Here is a 22802-nt window from a genome sequence, read left to right as displayed (position 1 = left end):
ATAGTGACCCCAAAGTTTCAATCAGTATTGCATACATTAATATTTACTTGAAATTTGCCAGATACATACAGCTTTAAAAAAAAAAAAAAAAAAATCCCTTAAAATCCCATAACAACCAAACACAGTAGACACATCTGAGACGCATGTTATTACCGGCTGTAAACAGGCCCATAAAGCCCATATGCTTCAACAGCTCAGACCATTTGTTTTGTAGTTTTGATTTTTAATTATAATATTTTTTATATATATATATATATATATATATATATATATATATATATATATATATATATAGTTTACTATGTGACTTATGTGTCAGATCAAAAAAATAACAAATTAAAGAAACCATTTAAGCAGACAAAGAAACAGTTAGTTGCACTGGAAGCCGCAAGGCAGCAATTATTTTTCAGTCTTGCAAGGGCTGACCAGCTTTTTCAAGTGAGAAGCCAATTATGTTTTGCCTTGGCACTGCTTTATGAGGTGTTGCCATTACTAGCTAACGATGCATTTTCGAAAGTTATATTCAATAATGACATTTACACAAAGAGCAGACCGCAGTAGTTATAGCAGTCTATTCCAGGCAGAGGTGAAACGATGCATCACATCTCGATTGGAGCGCTCAGTATAGTATGTCAACATAATGGGTCATTCACTCATATAGGGATTTGCAAATCATTAATTTTCAAAATGAGTCTTGGTGGTTTTCAGCAACACGAGTGACAGCAAATGCTGGTGATGTCATGTGGGTTTGACCAGTGATACAACAAAAATTATTTATAAATGAGCAGTGATGCAATGACTACCAACTTGATTAAAAACATTAAAATGCATTTAATTAAATTTCCTGTAAGATGCTTAAAGGGGCAGTATGTTATATGAAATGGATACTGCAGTCCAAATTCAAAATACTGTTTCAATTGAACGTGATGAATCTGAACACTGTAAGTTGATGAATTGATTTATCTTCGTTTTAATATGCCTCTGGTCTTAGGGCTTTTTAGATGGATGCTGAGGCTTTTTAGGTGAGGTAGAATCTTCAATCTCAGACCCAGTTAGTTTTCTGGCCTCCACGGCTGTTATATGCTGTTTTGCGCTTTCCCAGGCTGTAGAAATACTATTGGTTAAACTGTCAGTGGGCAGAATCACACAGACCAAAATAAAAACAGACATTCCGACACAGAATGCACATTTTCAAATTAGAATAACTGTTTGTTTTTTTGTTTTCTTTGGAGAAACAAGTATATGAACTTAGCATGTTTCCTTAATATCTCCAAATGTATTATGGTGTTTTTATGCTTTAGTACAATCAAAAAAAAAAAGTTACATATATATAGTTTATTTGATTGGTTAGTTCAAAAATGAATGTTTGTTTGATGTGTATGTAACCCTTAGGTCATCCAAGATGTAGATGAGGTTGTTTCTTTATCATTACATCAAAATTTAGCATTACATCACTTGCTCACCAATGGACCATCTGCAGTGAATGGGTGCCGTCAGAATAAGCTGATAAAAACATCACAATAATCCATACAATTCCAGTCCAAAAATAATGCTTTGTAAAGTAAAAACCTGTGTGTTTATTAGATTTTCATTTCTGTGTGAACTGTTCTCTTAATTTTATATGATATGATTTTGTCTTATTGTTTTTTTATTAAAGGAAATGTTTACCCTTAAGTGAAAATTCTATCATCATTTATTCATCCTTGTGTCATTCCACACCCATATGACTTTCTTCTGTGGAACATGAAGATATTTTGAGAAATGTGTCAGGTTTTTTTTTTTTTTTTTTTTTTTTTTTTTTTTCCATACAATGAAAGTCAATGACTGAATTGTATTTTTTGGGTGAACAACCTCTTTAAAAAAAACACTAAGACAAAATTAAATATCATTTAATATCAAAACAACAAGTGTACTGTACACCGAACAAACACTTTTTTTACCAATGAAAAAGATCAGTTGTGAACCCAATAATAACATTAATCTATAAATCTGTAGGAACAGCTTCTAGTGACCAAGAACAGGTCCACTCAGTGTCCTCCGGTGATACAATAATATGCCACATACAAGCTCTCTGAAGTTCGCTCTCTTTACTGAGCGCAGCAGGACGTGTGTAAGGCCGCGGAATGATCCCGGCCTATCTCTCATATTCCCTCTGTGAGACTTCATTTTCCAATAAATCGCTGTCTAGTCTTATAACACCAACAATCTCCTCACCTCATTTTCAGGCCACTGAATTCTGAAATATAATTGAAAAATAGGAGACACAAATCAAGTGGCTGACAGCAATATGCATGTCAAAAACCGGCTGCCATGGTTACTTGAAAACTTTGTGACTCAAGGCTGCACTGTTGTCCTCTCTTTTTCTTTCACTCTTTCACCTCAAGCAATAAATCTGTGCTACATTTATAAATCACAATAATTCTGGCCAGCTCATATGGCTCTGTGTGAACAACATGGCAGGTTTCCAAACAAACAGCAAAGTGCTGAAGCGGACAAGCATTGTTTGCAGTCCATCATTGTTTTCCGAGCCTTGAAAAATTTTAAGTCTACAATACAATTAAGCACATCAAACACTCCTTCACCTCTCTATTACATTCATAAATATTTAACAGACAGTAATAGCCATCCATGGTGCATTTAAGATAAACACTACACACTACAGCGGGCCTGTAGCACCCTGATTGGAAGGAGCGGAGTGGAAGCTCATTACTATACATCTCATACCTTTGATCTCCGGAGGCGTGAAGCTCTAATCCATCTTGAGGTGCAGGAAGTCGCTGGTCTAGTTGTGAGCACTCAGCTCTGGAGCAGCACTCCACATCAGAGTCCCGTCCACTTGCCACCTAAACCCACCGTATGAAACGTTGGGGAACTGACCTGTTGGAGGAGACAGGGAGACAAAAAAAAAAAAAAAAAAAAAAAAAATGAAAATATGAATATTTACTTTTTTGCATGTTGTTTCCAAAACCATACACTTCTGGTCAAAAGTTTGGAATAACAAGAAGTTTGGAAGATTTTTGTTTTTGAAAAAATGTTTGTGTGAAAGAATGTTTTTGAAAGTCTCTTATGCTCACCAAGGCTGAATTTATTTGATCAAAAATATAGTAAAAACACTAATATTGTGAAATATTATTACAATTTAACACACCAGCATATTAGAATGATTTTTGTAGGTGGTGCCAAAACAATTGTAAGAGTAATGACTGCTGAAAATTCAGCTTTGCATCACAGGCAAAAAAAGAAAAAAAAGAAAAAAAAAGGCATAATTCCAAATATTCAATATTTTTATTTTACTTTATTTTAATATATATATATATATATATATATATATATATATATATATATATATATATATATATATCTATATATATATATATATATATATATATATATATATATATATATATAATAAAATACAAATATTGAATATTTGGAATTATGACTTTTTTTCCCCTTTTTTTTCTTTTTTGCCTGTGATGCAAAGCTGAATTTTCAGCAGTCATTACTCTTACTGGGCTCTTTGACAAAAAAGCACCATTAAAATACCATCCAACCCATATAAAGTAATACTAAATTATATATTTAATAAAGACTTATATTGTTAGACAAGATTCATATTTTGAATAAATGCAATTCTTTTTAACTTTTTATTAATCAAAGTATCTGTCTCCAACAATGAGAGAAATATTAAATGAGCATATTAGAATTTTTTCTTAAGGATCATGTGACTGATGGCTGATGAGATTTCAGCTTTGCCATCACAGTATTAAATTACATCTTAAAGTATATTAAAACCAAAAACTGTTATTTTAATTGGAATAATAATTCACAGCATTACTACTTTTTAATGAACTTTTGATCAAATAAATGAGAGTTAAAAAAAATAAAAAATCTTACTGATCCCAAACGTTTGTGTGGCAGTCTATATATACACACACCAGCCAGGCTTATTATCTGTTTTTACATTTTTGAAGTAAAAAACGTCAGAGCAAAATTTTGATGTAAAAACTAATTTTAGGCTTCAACAATTCACTAAAAATTTTATTTTCTTATGAGATTTTTTAACTACACTAACTATAGATATACAGTATACTGTACCATGTCACTGATTACCATATTAATGTACTATTATAATTAGACAGCACTTCAAGATACTTCAAATAATGCTGGTGCTCTTTTTTGTTATCATTACCCTACACTGAATCACAAACTCTTATAATAAAAAAAGAAAAGAAAAAAAAAGGCTTCCATCTGATAATTTCATTTACAAACCATATCCTGAAGTACTATCTTTAATCTTTCACATTTTGTCAGGTCTCCAAGGAGAATATTAATTGTCCTCCAAAAACAGCATTTACAAAGTCCTTTTCCTGCCAAAAAAGTTCTAATTTGTCTTTACGTAACTGCAAAAAGATCAGAGGTGCAGATCTATTTAGAAGTTTCGCAGACAGCGCTTACAATCCAATACATTAAATGAAAAATCTCTCACATGAAAACAGTTTAAAGAGATTGAAGGCATAAAGCATGTCCTTTTGCCCCAGGCAGGAGTGAGACAGTGACACAGTTTGACTATGTGCTCAGTACTCCCACAGTGCCACCTTCCCACTCAGCAATGTAGACAACTGCACTGGGGACTGACTCTCTCTCTCTTCATCTCACTTCCTCTATACCTCGAACCACCAGCAGAAACACATCAGAGTAAATGAAGCATCCCGACTGTCCCTGCACTCACAAAAGATAAAAAGTTATGCCAATGGCTGAGGGGCTGGAGAGGAGACAGTCATGTGGGATGATGAGAAAACAGACCATATAGCACAACACTATAGAAGTAATGAAGCTGTGATATATTCAAGAAGGTGGAAAATTCATGTCCACGCCACTTTGGGGGAGAATCTTCTAGCTGTGTGGGACCATCAAGAATTTATTCAGTGGCTCTAGAGTGAATAAACTGGGATGCTTATTTTGCTAGTCCATTTAGTCAGATTAGTAAATGAAGAGATTTAATTTCATAAAACAAATGGCTTCCCTTCAGTTGGCTTTTTTGATGCCAAGCGGTCTTGTTAAATGAAAGAAAGCTGTATGAATATACTTTGACAGGCATAAATGGTGCTTTGAAAGGAAAGTGTGTTTGAGGTTTGGAGATGAAATCAGCTCTCATTCTTTTTGGCAGGTTCCGGAGATGTGAAGTCTGATTGAAGGGCTTCAGAAACACTCATGAAATATCTTGAGGGCGGGAAGGGGGAGCTGTATTATCCACCCAAGAACATGTCATTCACTAGCTGTCTGACTGGTAAACATTTTGTTTGCCCAATCAAACATTTTCAGTTTACAGATATGTTCATTAGGCTTCAGAAGCAAACTCGTATGAAGGCAATTAAGGTAATAGCTGTAATGTGGGAAAAAATCCTGGCTTGTTGTCGTGATGAATAATACATTGGTATTCATGCTGTTGTTCCACTTGAAGGGGATTTAGAGCAGATTAAAGTTAATCTAACAGATCACATTTGCCTGTTCCTTATCAAACATGCAGAACGCATTAGCATTGTCTAAATGAAAGCAGCTATTTCTGATTAGACAAAATTAAACACGGCTTTATTTGACACATACTTTCTGATGATGTGATTTGGTGAATGTACCACTAATCATATATAATTACTGTATAACATGTTTTAGCGCAGCGGTTCTATACTGGTTCTGCTTAAGGAAGGTTCACATTGAACAACAAGTGGTAACTATACATTGTACCAAATTTGTATATCATACAAAAGACACAAAATGTCATGATAGTATTAATATTAACATCAACTGCATACAACCAACACACACAACTATGAAACTGACCAAAAGTGACAGTAAAGAAGTATAATGTTACTAAAGATACTGTATATATTTCGAATAAATATTGTACTTTTGAACTTTTTATCCATCAAATAACACAGTTTTACAAAACATATTAAGCAGCACAACTGTTGTCAACATTGAAAATAATAAGACATGTGTTGTGAGCACCAAATCATCATATTAGAATGATTTCTGAAGGATCATGTGACACTGAAGACTGGAGTAATGACTGCTGAAAATTCAGCTTTGCCATCACAGAAATAAATTACATTTTAAAATATATTAAAATAGGAAATTTTATGTTATTTCAAACTGAAGCAATATTTGTACAAACACACGCTGCACATATTTAATACATGCAGTTTTTGTTTTGGTTGTGTAGGAATATGAATGAAAAGCCAGTTTTACTAATTTTCTACTTTGGAGAGTCTTCCGAAAACCACCAAGAACCCCCTTCAAAAGTTACTGGTGAATTTCACAGTAAACAAACTAAGAAAAAACAAGAGCCTTTGCGGACACAGTAGTAGCATAAAAAGGCAAATACATTCTAATGATCTTTGCATGTTTAATGCCCACCAGTAATACTAATGAATGCACAGTCAAAAATAATTGCTACATCTGTAATCCCACACTCCACCTTCTAATGAGATTCTCTGCAGACACAGGTGTTCATTCACACAGTTATAGCAGGGCTTAACACGGAGACACATCCGCTGGGTCTCAACATTTAGGTTTTTGCCTCACTCCTGGCATGTTTTGATTTTGCCTCTTTCACAGTTGTCAAAAACAGTACTGACATCTCACTTTAACCAGGCAATTAAGGCTTTTCCTCCAACACACGTACACACTTCCACAGACATGGGAAAAAATAAAGCAACAAAACAAAAAAAAAATTGCAGCCTGTAAAATTGGTTTAATACATTTGAAGCTGTGGCCTAGCAGTCTACATCAGAGTTTTTCAAACTTGATACTAAGGACCCCCAAATGTGATAATTTCCTTGCAATGGACCCAGAGGCTAGTTGCTTAAACAAGCTTAAACAAAAGCTAGTTTGACCAAGTAGTAGTTAACCAAATGGTAATCAGTCTTACTTTTCATATAATTAGACCAGTCTACCTTACTGATTTTACAAAGTATGACTAGCCTTGAAGAAAAAAAAATGAGATGACTAACTTTTAAGACTAGTCTAAGCAGTTTATGCAACCGCCCCAGGTCCTAAAATATAAAGGAAGCTAAAGTTAGTATAATAATATAAAGACAAAAAATACATCACTGGACTGTACTAAAGCCAAAATAAATTATTAAAATGTTCTCTGGAAAATAATTGAATATTCTTTTTTAAATATTAAAGTTAAGAACTGTCAAAATGTGCAACACTTGAAGAAAATAATTGATGAGACTTTAAAATAAGGTTCCATTTGTTACCATTAGTTAACATAAACAGCATTTAAAGCATTTATTAGTCTTAGTTAATGTTGATTCCAACATTTACTAATACATTGTTAAAATCAAAAGTTGTATCTATTAATGTTATTTAATGGACCTGACATAACATGGACTAACAATGAATAGTTGTATTTTTATTAACTAATGTTAACAAAGATTTATTAATACTTTAAGAAATGTATTGCTTATTGTTAATGTTAGTTTATGCATTATATATATTTAACATATGGAGCCTTATTAAACAGTGTTACCTAACAATTTTCAATTCAACCATAATTTATCTATAAAAAATATTAGAACACACAATGTGTGTGTGTGTGTGTGTGTGTGTGTGTGTGTGTGTGTGTGTGTGTGTGTGTGTGTGTGTGTGTGTGTGTGTGTGTGTGTGTGTGTGTGTGTGTGTGTGTGTGTGTGTGTGTGTGTGTGTGTGTGTGTATCCTGTCTCCTCTCCAAATCCAAAATGAGACATAAATAAGTAAATAAATAATGAATAGTGCATCACTCTTAGATAAGATAAAACTATGACTTGGTAAAAGCATTTTGCTTCCAACTTCAATTCCACAGTACATATCCTACACCTAACACACATATGCACAATATGAAATCCGAGTCACATTCAAAGCCCAGACTGATTGTCACTGTTGTGTGGCTGTGTCATCAATCTTCATTGTTAATTCATAGAATGACACAATATAAGCCAGTGGAATGAATCCTGAGCCGCAGCGAGACCACCAGCCAATCTGCTGTGTGCTGCCAGATTGACGGCCGGCACAGGGAGCCCTCCAGTTAGGAAGGAATACAGTTCACTATCAGCCTGAGCCATGACCCCAATTGAAGAGGCATATGCAATGTGCTATGAGAGAAGTCCATACGATTTAGAAAAAAAGCCAAAGCCAGCTGCAGGGGACCGATAAAGCCATTAGAATTCACAGGCCGTCTTAAAGTCTCATCCACCCCAGGTGAATGTGTTACCTGACAAAAAAAAAAAAGAAGTAAACGCTACAATGCACAAACACAGTCATCAACTCAAACATGCCATGAGAATCGGAAATGGTGATGTCACGGCAGCAAGGCGCAGACCAGGACCGTCTGATGAACTACTGGTTCGATTGGAACAGAGAAGAGAGAGAGAAAGCAAGACAGGCAGAGATGGAGAGGCCGGCCAGTTAGCACAGATCAATTTCGAAATGCAATAGCTCAGCACTTCTGGGCGTACACACCTAGTTTTGCTGCATGCTGGGAGCATTTGGAACAGCCCTTCACCTGACATCTGCAAATTGTCATGCCATATTGAATTGTGAAGTAAAATGTCTCAGTCAGTGAAAAACAACAGAATTTTATTCCTATGCTGTCTATAGGCACATTTGGATGAAATTAATTATGCCCTATATATAAGATTACATTGAATTCACAAAAATGTATTAGAAAAATTATGGAAGAACTTATGTTCAGCTAACTCAGAGGTCCTCTGCGAAATCTCATCCCGTCTGTGATTGCGAAATATTAATGTTTCTCATTTATTTTGACCCCAGCTAAAGCTGAATTTCTTGTTGATCTGTCTGGTTCTCCTTCATTATGTATATAGACCTTTGCAAAGTTTCTAGGTAAAATAACAGCTGGTTCAAGTACTGCTGACATCTCTAATATATGTAAGGGATAATGAACAGTCAGTCAGTCATTATCATTAAATATATTCAGACAGGATCATCAGGATCAACCTTTCTTGTTTTTTTTTTTTTTTAACTACATTACCCTGCTTATTACACAACCACTTACCCCAAAAAATATATGTGGACATGAAATACCGATTGTAGTTGAGATTGTTTTAGTTGTAATTTTACCTGTATATTACCCTTAGGCTAAAAAAAAAAAAGTTAAATACAATATATGAAAAATGGGTCTAGCAACAATGATAGCTATAGAACAATAGATGGAATTATAGACAGAATGGTAAAACACTAGATAAGAAGATAAAAATTATAGAATGGATGATAAAATGATAGAACAATAAACAGAATGATTGATTGATATAATGGCATGATAGATAAAATGTCAGATGAAGCACTAGAATGATAGAACAAAACATAGGATGACAGAAAGAATGACAGATAGAAAGAATAATAAAATGACAGATAGACCAACAGAATGACAAATAGAACGCTAGAATGAAAGAACGGCAGATAGAATGATAAAACGAAGGACAGAATGAACAGTAAATACTGCATATAGTCAGAATGACAGAACGATAAATAGAATAGATAGAACAATAAATAAAATGACTGTAACAGACAGAAAGACAGACAGGTAGAGGGATGGATGGAAGTTTAGGAGATAAAATGAATTAATCATTCTCCACACTCTTTGTCCTAACAGGTAAATCAAATCTAAAGATAAATTATATAGACCTTGGACCCGCTTTAATTGTGTCACTCTCTGAAAGCAATTCCACATTAAAACACACACACACACACAAAAATGAACAAGACAAAAATTAAAGAAAATGAAGGGACAAAGTGTCTGGAGCCAGGGAAGAAGAATTAGCTTGCCAGGCCTCTAACCAGAAAAAACAGTGATTCATCACAGAGCTGGAGCAGGAAATGATAAGAATGAAGTGCCTCAGAAAAGGAAGTGCTGTTATCTGACATTGTGAAAGAGAGCGAGAGCGAGAGCGAGAGAGGTGTGTGTGCCAGAGCTCTTGCAGGACAGAAGAGTCTCATTTAGGCATCAGTGGTGAATAGCAGTGAACTTCCTCTGGTCTGGAGACTGTGACGTGCCTGGACTCATGAGCAGCCACTTCCTGAAGCTGGGACGTTAAATCAGACACAGGCAGCAGCTGGGCCATCAGCATCAGCCACCTCCAACCACAGGCGCACAACCCTGAGAAAGGCCACATGGGAAAACAGCAGTGCCAGAGCACCCAAAGTAACACTCCCTAGATCAGTGGTTCAAAACTGGGAAGTCTATTCCAACAAAATAGACAGGTCAAGGACAGCAGGGAAAACAAAGCAAGTCTAAATGCAAATAGTACAGTGCAAGTTTATTATCATAAAGTTTGGATTGCAAAATTACAATTGTCTTACCAAAGGGAGGAGAACATGTTGATGTCAAAGGTTGTATCAAATTAAACTCTACAGTATTCTGGCAATGCAAATGAATCTTTGGAAGAATTAGTCTAATTAGCAAAGGCAACATATTCATAAAACAAAATGTTGTTGTTTTTTTGGTACTGGTGTTGGTTAACCACTTGAGTCCTAGAAAATTATTCAGATTTTCTTATGATAATTATTCTTTATGTATAAATAGCATATAAAGTATTTTTTTTTATTTTTTGGTTAATACTTTTATTACGCATTAAATTGATCAAAAGTGACAGTAAATATATTTATATTGTTACAAAAGATTTTAAAGAAATGCTGTTCTTTTGAACTTTCTATTCATCAAAGAATCCTAAAAAAAAGATTTCCACTGAAATATTAAGAAACAATTGTTTTCAACATTTATAATAATAGAAATGTTTATTAAGCACCAAAACAGCATATTAGAATGATTTCTTAAGAATTGTGTGACACTGAAGACTGGAGTAATGGCGGCTGAAAATTCAGCTTTGAATTTAAAAATAAAAAACATTTTAAAATAGAAAAAAGTTATTTTAAATAGCATATAGATGATGCTATAATACTATTTCACAATATTACTGTTTTTACTACATTTTCGATCGTATAAATGCAGCCTTGGTGAGCATAGGAGACATTTTTCAAAATGATTTAAAAAGCCTTGTCGACCCCAAACGCTTAAACAATGTACAATTAACATTTATTATGAATTATTATTAATGTCATTATATTTATGCAAACCTTTTTTGCACTCTAAACGGTCACTTCTTATTTTGATCTACACTTTTTACTTCTTCACTTAAAACAAAAAAAAGCAACTTATGAAAACAATGTTGGATGTTCAAAAACTGATTACCCTTTAACTAACTTGGATGGATGGATGTATGGATGGATGGATGGATGGATGGATAGATGGACAACATGAAAATCAAGGTCCTTTTTCAAAACCAGTTCAGAACCACCAATCAGATGTCAGGCGTCAACAAAAATCAATTAGGATAACGATGACAAGATATCCGCATTTTCTGAGATTGTGAGAGTTGTTGTGTGGCATGTCAATACAGCCTTCTTTCAGATGGGTTAACGGCTTTAATGGAAATATGTAACACTTTGACCTTCCAGCCTGGGGAACTTTTGAAACATGCACCAGAAAGACAAAGCTCACCAGATGGGTAATTTCAGAAACGTAGGTGTCACAATGCAGCATGTTTAAGGCAGCAACAGCGATATAAAATGCAACATAAGGGCACCAGTGTAGGCGGTGCAGAAATGTGAACATTTACATCTTCAACCTCCAGCAGATGGATTACATGTGGTGATTAGAAGCCTTACGACTGTAGTAAACATCCCATTATGGTTACACGTCAATCCTTGTTAATTAAACAGATTGTCAATGTTGTGACACGGTTTCTGCTCGCCACATCAAGCACGTCGTTAACACTTTATTTTAAGGACTAATTCTCGTTATTAACTAGTTGCTTATCATTAATAAGCAGCAAATTAGAAGTTTATTGAGGGACAATTCTTAGTTAATAATGAATATGTGTTCCCTATTCTAAAGTGTTACCAGCATGTCTTCATGTACAGTATAGATTCAGTCTTAGTCTCTCATAATTCAGCTGATTTATGCTTCACCAGCATGCTTATGCTTCATCAGCTCCACAGATCTCATTCAGGACATGAGAAGAGTTGATCGAGGTTATCATCACAGCACTCCTGAGGACTCCATCCACAGCTCATTTTCACAAGTGCCTCTCAGAAATGCACACACATACTCTAGGTCTCTTTCCAAATAGCTCCATTGGCAAGGGTTGGTATAGTTACTACAGCACTTCCAAGCGTTGCAACGTTGATAATTGCGGAAATTCAAATAACTTTTACTAAAACTCCACAGAAAAGCCACAGTTCCCATATGTTTTATTACTTATGCAGATTTGCATATTGATGTATAAGTAGAAGCATTTCCATATAATGAGGTGGAATGTGTTTGACTGAAAAAAACTTGAAAAGACATTTTACATTCATTGAGTAATGTCTATTATTAAAACATATCAAACAAAGCATTGCAACATAAAAATGTAATTTTAGAAACTGTGAATCATGTACAATCAAGTAATCCCACTAGCTTTCTTTCTACTCAGAAATACTATTTTGCTCATCTCAAAGGGTATGTGATAGTGCTTCTTATGAATCATTTAAACTGACAAAAAGGTACCATGATGACTCATATGATTCATATGGTGTCTGTTACATCAAACTGATGATTGACAACTGCAAATATATCAAATATATCAAGTGTAAATATTCAGAAGGTGCAGTAAAGCAAAAAACTACATACGTACTGTACCATACAAGAAAATGTCATGATGAAAGAAGAACCCTGCTAAGATAAAACAAAGACCAAGTGCAAAAGACTTTGTGATTTCACACCCAGTGCCACCTTGAAATTGTGTCAATAACAGAGTGAGGCCCGAAAATACATGCCTGACATTAACATTGAAGTTCACTTTGATTATCATAGGACAGTATGTCATCTTTATCTTTCCCTGCTCGAGTTGATGTCATTAGACTGTTTCATTAAAGTCGCTCTGTGCAGTGAACTCATTCAAACTCATACTGCAGCTCATTACGGGCCCTGGGCTGCATTTGCTCATAAAGCAGCCACATATCTATCATTTACTCTCTGTGCCTCTGTGTGTGTGTGTGTGTGTGTGTGTGTGTGTGTGTGTGTGTGTGTGTGTGTGTGTGTGTGTGTGTGTGTGTGTGTGTGTGTGAGAGAGAGAGAGAGAGAGAGAGACAGTGTGTGTGTTGCTTGTAACGGTACATTACATAAGTAAAGTTGTGCTCCATCTAGCCAGGAAAGCAAATGCATCAGGCTCTGACACCAGACAGGACTGATTTCTCATTGGACGGTCCAGATATGCCAACTTAACCGCTCTAGTCTAATATCTTGCAAAGCCATGCAACAAAAAATATTCAACCTTATCAATGAATGCATGAAGGTATCCAAAAGACTGTAACTGATTGTGATGCAACCAGAAGCCTCAACAGCAAGAGTTGGACAAGGTTGACACAAATTGATGCACAATGGGTGAAAGGGTCGCGCATTAGCTTGCAAGGACAGTCGTCACCAAAGCTATTTCTACTGCTTAGAACAGTGTGCGATGCACATTGCTAATTCGACAAGACAACAAGAGATCAAATGAATTTACAGAGAACTGAATCAGAACAAACATACCTGTGTAATACTTTCATTTAGTGCTGTTTTTGACAGCAGAGATTAAAATACAATACATTGCCAATAAAATTCTAAATATAACATATTGCAATTGACTGTGTAGGAACATTACATTTAAAGTTAAAGAAAAAACTGTTACTTAAACATATACTTAATATATGATAATTAAATAAATAATATATAAATAATTACTTATCTTTTTTTAGTGGGGCGGGGGGTTAAACAGTAACTAATGTTAAATGTATATTTTTTTATTTAAAGTGTCATATTATAGTATTGTTTTATTCTTGCATTAGCATGTAACTTATGTTAGCAACTTTGTTGCTAATTATTTATATATTATTTAAAGGTGCTGACTCTACTAAAGCATAAAATGCCATAATATGTTTGCAGATATTTAAGAAACATGCTAAGTTAACATATTTATTTACCTGAAAAACAATGCTACAGTCAGTTATTCTCCTTTGAAAATGTGCGTTCCGGGCCGGAATGTCGGTCTATGTTTTGGTTTGTGAAACCCACCCACTACTAGTTTAGCCAATTGTATTTCGGCACCCCGGGTTGCCAGTTGGCAGAAAACACAGCATATTTCATTTCATTCATCATCTAGTGCGCTCGTTTTTGTTGATGTTGTCAATCTGGCAACCTGCGTGTGCATCAAGCCTGAGAAGGGAGAAAAAACCCTCTCCAATATTTTGAATTTGGACTGCAATACCTAGTTCAACCACTCTGTGTCAATCCTACATACAGCACCTTTAAAGTAACTAAGTGACAATATTATAACATTTATTTTCATAAAATGTAATTACAGTACGTAACATAATATTGTTAATCACTATTATTTTCAGTTGCATTTGCTAGTAACTAAATAAAATAGAGTTGCTTTACTATTTTGAAATATGAAAATTACATTACTTTTTTAAAAGTAAACATTTTATTTTAAAAGTAACTAATATTGTAAGTTTAACAAATAACATTTTAAAGTAAAGCCATCCAGTTACATGAAACACATCGCCTGCAACACTGGCGACTGAATGCTGCTTTATTTCAAAGGCTGCTTTTCTTTTCTGCTCACTTACTCCTCTTCACTCGTCCTCAGGTGTTTTGTCATCTTCCTGTGATGTATGTGTGAAACTATAGGATCTAAGAGCACCTTGACCTTCGACTTGCTCATTCTGTGAGAATAAAAGCATTTTTTCCTTTCTTGAGATCCCAGCCTCCGTGTTCTGACACCCACTGTCATGATGCTCCTAGATTACCATGTAACTGTGTAACGCAAAACTGAAGCAAGGTAAGCCAGGACATATGCGTTTTTCAGATAAGCATCTTGTCTGCAAGCAATAGATTGTGCCGCTGACTGTCTTCACTATCTGAGAGCCTGGGACTAATTTGATGGTCTCAATTGTGGATTGTCGGACAGTAATTGATTCTCCCTCTGCTCAATTGACTGTTTGAATTAGACAATGGCCTGGAAAACAAATATTAACCAAAGTTCAAATACTCAATATTCACTAGAAAGGGTCTGCCACGATGATCCTTAAGTCAACTGCATTTGCCTGTATATTTGCATACCCACACATCTAAATTCTCTTCCACAAGTGAGTTGCCTCACATGCAAGTGAACAATTCAGATGCTCTACATGGGCCGCGACTCCGCTCACCACATAAGCAATGCTCTGCACTTGACCAGCAACTAATTTCACTGCTTAAAATAAATATATATATATATATTTGGAATATATGGAAATATATATATATATATATATATATATATATATGGAAAATTTAACAAAATTACAAACACAGACACAATGGGGCCTATTTTTATAGACTTTTCTTAGAGTGTACACCAACTGAAGACCACCCTGGACATGCTGAGAAACCAGTTGAAACAACCTAAGATCTTCATAAACCAGCTAGGACCAGTGAAACCTGCATAGTGGGGTTACGCAGGAAATTGCAGGTAAAAAAAAAACAAAACAAAAAAAAAAAAACACTGTATACCCTCATATTTGCACAGCACATTTGTACCTATTTTTTCATATGTTTCTTTGACTATAAACCCGCTGAATACCAGTTTGGCCAGGCTGAGAGATAGTAGAACCAGCTAAGACCAGTGAAACCTGCTTAAAGTCTACTCATTTTATCTGATCTGTTTGAGATGTTGACCTCTCACCACTTGAAGACCAGGCCAAGTCCTTTGTATTAGTAATGCAAGTAGGTCAAGAACCGCCATAGAAGCGCCATATGAATCCATACATGAATATGGTGATTCTCAAAGTCTATATCTGGAAGGCTCACCCAGCCATTAGACTGATGAATGCAGTATTTGGCAGGTCGGCATCACATGTGTGATTTATGGCAGCGTGATCCTGAACAGTGTTGATTGGCCTGATTGTTTCATTCAGTTCCAGAAGCTACCTGAACAGCATACAGCCAGTCAATGGAAATCAGAAGATTTGCTTTCATGGCCAGGTAAAGATTGGCAGTCAGCAGAATGACTATGAAACCAGATTCAAATAAAGCTTCTTTTGGACTAGTTTCTGTTTGCAAACTTTCTGGGATCTCCTTGCAAATAAAGCAGAGAAAATATTGCAGTGCTGTGCAGAGGGTTCCAGTAGCATTTGGTCTGTGAAATGAGTCAACGCTGTGGGAAGCTGAGATCTCATATTTCTTTCTCTCTACTTTTTTCAATACCTTCACCCTAGACTCTACCTAAAACAGAGAAAAGTTTGGAGGATAGGCACACATCAGTTTTCTCACAGACACAGTATGAAATGTGTTAGCAAATGTGAAATGTGTTAATGAAAATTAATTCATTAGAATTACTTTTAGATTTATTATTATATATAGATTTATTTTCAAACAATTTCAGTAAATATTATGTAAAATAAATGCAATACTGTTACTTTTTTTTTGGGGGGGGGGGGGGGGTTGGTTACAATTAATATTTTAAAAATTTGTGTTTCACAAAGGTTGCAGTAATATTGTGAAATATTGCAATTTAAAATAAGTGTTTCCATATGAATATATTTTAAAATATAATTTATTTCTGTGATGGCAAAGCTGAACTTTCAGCAGCCAGTCAGAAATCATTTTAATACACTAATTTGGTGCTTGAGAAATATTTCTTGTTATTATCAATGTTGAAAACAGTTGTGCAGCTTAATATTTTGGGGGAAAACATTAAATATAATTTTTTTCAGGTATCTTTGATGGATAGAATGTTCAAAAGAACAGCATTTATTTGAAATCTTTTCTATCCCTAAAAATGTCTTTACTGTTACTTTTGATCAATATGAAGCATGCTTGCTAAATGCAAAGTATGCATTTCTTTGAATGATATTGTATGTGTACAAAAAATTATTATTAATCTGCCATTTTTTAAAGAAAACTCATGCAAATAAAGCTACTGGCAGGTACATTGCAGGTGATTTCCCCTGAGTAATACGTTCCAGCACCACATCTGATAGAACATCAGTCAGGACTCGCTGGACTTATCTGGACAGACGTTTATGAAAGTCTAATGGGCCCTCTGCAACCAAAGTAGAGTGATTACAAAAAACCCTTTTTATCCAGCTACACAATGTCTTTCCATCACAGATTGATCCAACAAATAAAACAGCTTGTGTTTGTTGGGTAAACAGACTTAAGTGTGAAATTGCAGCTTTGGATTTGCTTTTTATACAGTGTGACACAGAATTGTGATGGCTGGAAGACAATTTGCGATTCTTAAAGGCTTTTATCTTCAAATGAATCATTGAACAGAAAATGAAGTGAAACACCATTATGCAAGATATAAAATAATTAGTGCAAAGTTGGTGTATTTGTATATTCTCTTTAAAATATAAAGCTCCATTTACAAAGACTTAAAGTACAATAAAATAAAAATGAGTTCTGAATCAAAACCACATTTAAGATTAAAACATTTCTGTGAAAGAAAGATGAATAACTGTGGCTTAAACAGAACTGTAAAGATGGAATAATGACACTGAAGTAATTATTGGTCTTATTAGATAACTTAAATATTACAAGTTGGATCATAAGCAGGAGTTACTGAGATCCACATTGTTATTGTGCACTTTAGTATGGCACTTAACCTCCGTTTACTCTGAGGAGACAATTGCTGCAATGAGGCTATAGATAAAACGTGGGTGGAAAAGAATGACAGGTACATTTGCTTAAACAAGAGAGATGCATTCATTGGTGGCTATCTAAGCTGTTGCATTCTGAATGTATAATATATCTAAGCCTTAATCTTGTAAGCCTCTGTAATAGAAGTTACAGATCTTCTATACTGCAGTGTATGCTAGCAAACGTATCAAAATAACTCCACAATGAAGCTCAAATTCAATCACAACACAAAATGGGGAGACCAGTGGCTAGTTGTCACACTTTATACTCTAGAATATATTTCCCAGGGTGTGTTAAATATTTGAGTCAATTTCTGTAAATATAAACACTTTGAAGTGTTGACTACACTTGAACATTGCAAGAAAGAGTTTTGGGTTAGAACCCTTATGACAACCAGCCCCAGTCAGTACTACATAATGGTGTTTGTGGCACAAAACAAATGCAGTATGTGTCTGCCTCATGGGAAGGATAAAGGTGCCTGCATCATCTGGTTACAAACAAACAAAACAACAACAGACACCCACAACACCCAGCTCTGCTTTAACCACCGACTATGAGTGACTGGAATCAAATCAGTTTTCCAGCACTGACTGATGCCCAAGAGTGCAGCAGTTAAAAATGAATCTGTAGGCTTTAACATGGCCAGATTTCTAATTATGGAGAACTCGGATTGTTGACATAGTGTACATTGTCCTAATAATGCCCATGCAAGGCTTTTCAGCTTCAAATCTGCTGATGGAGGAGGATGATGGAGGATGGTCCTACGGTTTAAGCCAGACATCCATCTTTAAGACCGCGGGGCTTGTAACTTCAGGCCTTGACATGAGAAATATGTCAGACTGAATCTTGCAAACTCTCCCAAGGTCCTATAAGAATCATCTAAGATATCTCTGCCTTAATCTTTCAGGGTTTGCTTCATACAGTACTTGAGAGGCCCAGAAACTAAAAGGAACCCTGTCAAGGTCTGTTATAATAATCACTGAAAGCTGAAGCAAGGGAATTGCAGCAGATACGAGCTTCATAAGCACGTTAGCGCCTGCCGCCAGAACTGAGCGCTAACCTGCCAACTGACCTGCTCTGCACTGAAACTCTACTCAAAATGTTTTGGACTCAACGTGATATGACTGCATGTCCTGCAGCCATAAAGCTAGGTGGTGATTTGCCCGTAAAGCTGTCAGTCGTATGTTGACAGGTCACTTTCATAATCCAATAACTCCACGAGCATAGAATATCAATCCAGAGTTGCTATGCAGCCACAGCTCTCTGCATCTCACCAAATATCAACATGATAATCTATACCATTTTCCTGCCTTAAAGGGATGGTTCACATAAAAACATAAAAACCCAAGACAAAAAAAAAAAGGAGAAATTCTGAAATTATTATAAAAGTGAATTAATACTGGGGCAATCAACATCTATTTCACTATATTCTTAGCCCTCTGCAGTAATAAAACATATGTATGAGGAGCAAAAATTTAAGCCATTAAGTCTTGAACTAATCATCTTGCAATTAATCCGTTGATGCAGTTCACACTTTGGATACATTTAAGCCCACGGTTCGACACATTTGGTTTTTTTGGTTCGGTTTGGTTCTGATGGTGATTTAATATGTGATTTTTTTAAAAACAAAACCAAAAAAAAAAAAAAAAAAAAAAAAAAAAAATTATATATATATATATATATATATATATATAATCCTGTGCACTGGAGTTATGGATACTTAAGGATCTTTTTTTTTTTTTTTTGATGAGAAAAGTATTATTTATCCCATTTTTACCCAAAATAGGATGGATTGGCCATTGTTGAGCGTTAGCCAGAGACGTGCACAAACTCCACATATACATCACATTAGTAATAGAGCTAATGACGCTCCAGGAAATCACTAATATGGACAAAGGCATCGAGCTATTGCTGAATAAAAAAGAAGATAGAAATGCTTTGAATGATGAAACATGAAGACAATAAACACTTGACTGTGATAAAATATAGTTTATCTATGTTCTTCAATCCATCTTCTGTATTTTCATAATAATTATGTGTATTTATAATCCATTGTTTATTGACATGTTTAAAGTACTATAGAATATATTTTCTGCCTCACTGTATGATAAGAATCCACATCGGAACAAAAAAAATAAAAAATTGAATCAGAAATGATTCAGTGATTTATAGTAATTAACAGCCAAGATCCATTCTGAAGTTCAACACACTGATTCAACGAGTCAATTTTAACAGCCCAGGGTTGCTTTTCTCAAAATAATTACTAGCCTAAATCATGGAGAGCATTGCTGCTAATAGTTTCTACAATCTATTTAGATTTAAGATACTTTTGGAGCCCAGATCTGTTGTTAAGTATAACTCACAGGTTCAGTGATTCAATCACCAACAGCCCAGATTCATTTTAAGTTCAACTCACTGATTCAATGATTCTGTAAATAACAGCTAAGATTTAACTTACTGATTAGTCATTAACTGGTAGAGAAAATTACCTGTAAATAATGACTAGAACAGATTTCAGTCTGTTTCTCACATAAAGATTTCAGAAAACTGGGAATATAAAAGAATATATGCATCAGTCGATTAAAGCTCAAAAGCTCCGGTGCCGTTCGTTGTTATTGCACAGAAGTCCAGAGAAGAAAGTCATACAACACAGTTTGTAACAACATGAGGGTAAGTAAATAATAATAAATAAAAAATAAAAAACAGTTAACTAATATGTGCTAATCCTTTAAAAATATTACCTTAGCTGGTTTAATTAATAACTTGATAGTTTTTAAAAAGTTCAATCCGAACAGCATCTACAGCTATACCACCAGCTGCAAAGAAACACAACACGGTGAAGTTCCAGTTTCAATGTTCAATTAAAGCTGTTATGACAGTGCGAGAGGAAGACAGGGCAGTGGAGGAGTGAGATGGACTCCTCAGGCGGTGTAGAGATGCAGCTAGTCATGAGGGTGTGATATGGCACCGAAAGATAAGATTGTAACTCTACAGTCAGCTGATTTATGTTTGACACTGTTAGCAAGGCCAGATACACAGCGTGAAAGATATAAAAACATGAGAAAACAGAACGATACATCAATCAGGCTTCTCAGTGCCTACAAAATCAAATGACAAACACTATTAAAGACCTACAGTCAATCTAGCGTCATTAGGAAAGAGTGTGGTGTGTTGGTGAGATGCCCATTCAATAAAAATTGAATTATGGTGCTCAGTATTTCTGTGAAGAAGTCATTTAAAGAGTAAATTATGATATCCAGACGTAATCAGACAGTGACGACTCCAACTGTAAAACAAACTAGCTGTAAATTTTGTCATAAATATGACCTTTTTGTCAATATGCCCATTAGATTTATGACATTTACATCCCATACTGACTAAAACAGTAATCAATGTCAAAAATAAGTGTGATTGTCAATCATTTTTCTCTATGGAATTTGCCATTATAGATTACAAATCAGCTATACTTTGTAAAGTTTTTCATTTGAACTTTTTTTAATCGCTAGTTTATAGCACTGAAATTGAACTCAGACATTACGTAAACACTATGAATACCATTAACCTGAAATCAGTCAATTCAAGCTACTTTCTTTCCAAAATGGAATAAGGTCAGCCCACACCAATTTGCGCTTTTGCTATTTTGGCATCTCTTGCATCCTGCACTCTCCAAAAAACCCAAATGCTCTTATTTGCATTAGATTATGATTCATTTTTCAGAGGTGTACCTGCCGTTGTGTCTCAAATGAGATGGTCATATAGACAGAGCTAACATTGACTCACCCAGAAGTGGTAAACCTCGTCATGAGTTGTAATGAGCCAGCGGCCATTCTGCTGAGAGTGCAGAGTCACTTGTGAGAGCCTCATATGTCACTGTGACATCCGCTGAGACAACACAAGGTGAAGTGATATGGAAAATATGAGGACATTAGTGTCTGGTCAGGCAGGTGATTGCAAGTGCCACTGGGAAGGTCATTTGAGCCATCAAGCAAAAATATGTCCTGGTCACAGTCTACAATCATAATGTATCTCAGGATATACAGTATAATGGAATTTATGTCTGCTAACATAGTATTTGGGCTTCATTTGTTTGGCATTAAAATATGAGGATTACTGTATAAATAAAATAAAAGTAAAATTAATAAATAAAAAGCACTTCTTTTATTCAAAATTTTTAATGTAGATTACATAATGTTAAAATAATTTATGCAATTATGTCTATAAAAATTAATAGTCTATCTAGAATTGGTTGTTTTTTAGCTTGCATTTAGTTTAACCATAATTTTAGTGTACCAGTGAGACATTAAAAGTTTGAACTTTTGATGTAAACTACTGTATAAACTCTATCATGAAGTTTAAGCCATCACTAAATGTATAAATTAATTTTAATTTGAGCAATGACAGTGAGGGGAAACTAATATTATATCACACAGTACTGACTGTACTGACTGACTATTTCATCTTTTCAAGTCAAAACAAACATGTTCTTATTTTATTTGTTTTTAAATTTGTTATATTTTACAAAGGTATAATTATCAGTTGCTATTTCAAAATGATTAGCAAGCATGGCAAGTCACAAACAGTGAGTAAATTAAACCAGCAATTAATTTTTAATCACGCCTTTTTAGAAAAAAAAAAAAAAAAGAATATATATATATATATATAAAAAGTCAAATTAAAGTATCAAACAAAAGATTAAGCTTATACTGTATGTACATGTGTTTGTGTATGTAATGTATGTACAGTATTTGGCATTGCAAGGAGTAGCCAAAGGTAAGCCGTTAAACAGTTAAAGCGCAAACAAGAAATGATGAACCAAGCGTTAAATTCACGCTACAGCTTCATTCCCAAATCCTTCCTGTCACTTCTGACAAATGGCAAACTTCCTTATGTGCCTGCAAGAATTTAAACGAACAGATGATCATGTCGGCTAACATATAAGTGATGTAATTGATGATGATGATTCTAAACAAATGGAGGTTAATGAAAACGAGGAGGTGACAAGTTGATTAAAGAGAGAGTGGGACAGCGTTC

At 34.9% G+C, this 22802-nt stretch overlaps 1 protein-coding gene across 1 annotated transcript in view; it reads right to left on the bottom strand.

The window, feature by feature from the left end:
* The window catches only part of grik4 (glutamate receptor, ionotropic, kainate 4), a 314456-nt gene that overhangs the window by 238194 nt on the left and 53460 nt on the right, over positions 1 to 22802 (bottom strand). Inside the window, exon 2 of the mRNA XM_042771152.1 lies at positions 2725 to 2877. The gene's annotated coding sequence lies outside the window, so the exon portion shown is untranslated. The remainder of the gene's footprint in view (positions 1 to 2724; positions 2878 to 22802) is intronic.

Source organism: Cyprinus carpio, chromosome A15 (assembly GCF_018340385.1).
Source record: "Cyprinus carpio isolate SPL01 chromosome A15, ASM1834038v1, whole genome shotgun sequence".
In the NCBI taxonomy this organism is placed as follows: Eukaryota; Metazoa; Chordata; class Actinopteri; order Cypriniformes; family Cyprinidae; genus Cyprinus; species Cyprinus carpio.
Note: the sequence above shows the minus strand (reverse complement) of the source record. Positions and strands in the feature narration are given on the sequence as shown.